This window comes from Myotis lucifugus, unplaced genomic scaffold (genome assembly GCF_000147115.1).
Source record: "Myotis lucifugus unplaced genomic scaffold, Myoluc2.0 scaffold_127, whole genome shotgun sequence".
In the NCBI taxonomy this organism is placed as follows: Eukaryota; Metazoa; Chordata; class Mammalia; order Chiroptera; family Vespertilionidae; genus Myotis; species Myotis lucifugus.
In genome coordinates, this window is record NW_005871175.1 from 3,462,008 (window position 1) to 3,465,398 (window position 3,391).

Here is a 3,391-nt window from a genome sequence, read left to right on the forward strand (position 1 = left end):
CCCCCGCGTCAGATTCGTCGAGTTTATCAAAGTCCCATAGCTCCGTCCTTCAAGGTATTCATGGGGGAGGGATTAAAATGTTTAGGTGTGTGCTTGATGGCGAGGATTAGATTATGGCTAATTCCCATGTGATATTGTGACTCGGGAATGGGCGTTCATTATCTAAGGCCAAAAATATATTCTTTAAAATATATTCTTCCCTAAGATAAAATTCATTCTCCCTTTTTATTGGAAAAAGAAAATGGACCATCCTTCACATTTCGTTATTATTGATTGTTCATGTTACTATTTAATTATAATGACATAACAATGATTTAATCTTACTATATCCATTGTAATCAAATAAAATTTTACACTTATTGTTTAGTTGAATGATCTAATTAAGTATGCCTACAGTTATAAGTTATTGTTTCATGATGAAAATTCAGGGTATCTAACCTTTCCCTACCCACCTAAATTTGCTAAAGAAAAGTCTCTGGTGTTCTACATTTGTCTTCCAATAAATTTCAAATTCTAAGTTGACTGTTTTCCTATGAAATTTAGGTGTTATTGTATTCATTTTCAGAGCAAGAAGATGCTAAACAATGTTTTTGAATTAACCGGGGAGAACTCTCGGCTGCGCCGGGAACCGGACCGGCTCCGGCCGAGGGCTTCGCCGGTGGGGAGCTGAAAACCTCGGAAAGCGAGCGCGGAGCGGACGGCGCGCGGCTCGTGCAGCCTTCAGACTCCGGCGGGGACTGCTCCCCGGCTGCGCGCGCGCTGTTATACTCCGCGGTCGGCCCCGCCCCCCGCCCCCCGCGGCCAATCCCCGGGCGCCCTGACCGAGGCCCCGCCCCCGGCGCCCGAGCTGCGGGCGCCGCGCCCCTGGGGGCGCCGGGAGCCGGAGCGGGGCCCCGTGAGCAGCGGGTAAAATGGGGCGGCGGGCCCGAGGGGGGCCACCTGTGCGTGTGGGGCCACGTGTGGGCTGGAGCCGAGGGCTCAGCCGATGGCGGGCTCCGGGGAGGGCAGGCCGGGCGCCGGCCGGGGTCCCGCTGCGCCCGCACGGGGCAGGTGCTGTGGCTGAGGGTTTGGGGGCGCCTCGGGTGCCGGGAAGCGGGGCTCAGCCCTGGGCGCCGGTCCGGGTCTCCCTAGAGCGCTTCCTGGGCACCCGCCTCCGCCCCGGGGCCCGGCCCACCCAGCGAGCCACCCCCTCCCCTCCCTGCAGCCACTGACCTGTGGGCCCAGCCCCGTGGGAACCTGCGCCCCGGAGGCGGGGGCCAGCCCTGCTGCCCGCCCCGCGCCTGTCTCATGCCTCTGGGGCGTGATTGCACTGACTTGGTGCACCTGGGGTGGCATCTCGGGTTATAGATTTGGCTACAATGGCAATCAGTAACAAAGACCCCATGACCACTCTCCTACAATGTGACTTTTCATTTGGGGGCAAAATAATGTCACCCGTTTGTCTGTAGACCCACACTCTCCGGATCGCTCACCCTCCGACAAGCTCACGGGAGCACACAGAGGTCGGTGCATTTGCACTCCCAGAGGCAAATCCAGAAGTAATTATAGAAGAAGCTTTCTAGCGCCTCACACCGTCACACCTCCGACAGGAGCCGTGAAACGGCAAGAAACAGTTGCCCAGCTGTGTCTGCAAACCGACTGCACCGGAAGCAGAGACCAGAGGGTCCGCACTTGTCCCTGGACACGAGGCATGGCCAGGTTAGTAAAGTGACGATGCCCCAGGCTCCAGCCCCCTGCATCCTCATCAGGGAAAGAAAGACATCTTCAACAGTAGACTAGGTTCCCCATCTGAATATCCTGTAGCCGGAACTGACTGCGAAATGTCACCACACACCCAGGCTGACCACCTTCATCCCACCCCCTCCCCCGACCCCCACCCCGACCTCCACCCCCACCTTTCTAACCTTGTGGACCCCCCAAAGGTTCCAGAAGCTTTTATCCTGGGGATACACATGGTAACTTTGAATCTTCAGCCATATTAAAGGTTGATATATAAAAGTATAAACCAGTTCTCTTATCTACACATGTCAGACATCTAGTTTGAGTCCCTCTTCCACCCTCAAGTTGATTGACCAGGTAATTGATGGAATTTAGGATGCTGGCCCAACTCAGACTGAGGTGAACTCTCTTGCCTATCTTGGTGTGGGTTCTCAGGCATTCAAGGCGGAGGAAAGGTCACCTCAAACGGCCTTGATAGCAAGTTTTCTAGGATGGACAACACGATTGGCAAGATGCGTCACCTTAGCAACCAACATAATAAAAGGTTGACTTCTGTGGAGATCACAAGAATGAAATAAACTCAGCCATTTGAGTAAGGAAGGAGGGAACGCATTTAGAATAGGTACCATGTCTTTCTACATGGTTTAACTCAAATTTTAATTTTGATGTGCTGTAAAATCACATGTAGCAAGACTGCAATTACAGGTAACCATGTACTTTTTAACCCCCACCCCCCAAAAGCCATGTTTACATGGTGAAATAATTATGAAGTCTGAAGTTTTTGTTTAAAGCTTTTTATACACACACTCACATACAGACATGACAGAAGTTGCCAAGGAGAATTTTGCTTTGACTCTAAAATGCTTCTGGGGCTTGATTTTTATTACCATGAGCCTGTACCAAGCCTATGATTTTTTTGTCTGAAACACAAAGGCTGAATTTGGTATTCTTATTTTAGGTCTAGATGATCTGTCTGTGCTTTAAAGCGCACAGAAGAAGAAACAAGAGAAAGATGGAGAGGAGAAAGGGGAGCTGTTCAAATTCCAAACATCTGGCAAAGAGCCCAGCTCCAGCTCACCCTACCTTCAGATGATGATACTGAAAGTAACCCCGTCTCGGAAGTTCATAGGATTAACAAAGAGGAAGGGGAAGGGGCAGGGACATTGATGTCTATTGAAGGCTTCATTTATTCCAGGCTGTGGGCTGGGGATCTAGCGTACCACAATCTCATTTACCTTCGTGACAATCCTATCGCCATCACTTCAGCTGCATTATCTACTGCAGCTTAGTAAATCACCCTGAGCCTCAGTGGCTGGCAGTTCTCGCCTGGGGCCTCTCATGTGGTCGCTGTCAGATGGCAGCTGGGGTTGGAGTCATCCGAATGCTCACCTGGGCTGGACACCACGACGGCTTCTTCACGCACACGACTGCATTTCGGCCGGAACGCCAGGACAGCTGGGACTCGCCAGCCTCCAGGACAGCTGGGACTCGCCAGCCTCTCCCTCTATCGCCTTCATAGCATGACAGGCGGGCGACTTCCCGTAGAGTGGGTATTCTAAGACAGGAACCGGAGGCTGCCAGTCTGTTGAGGCTCCTGCATGGAAGCTGGTACAGCATCCCTTCTGCTGTGTGATGTTGGTCAGACTGTCGCAGAGCCCCCCCCCCCCCCCCC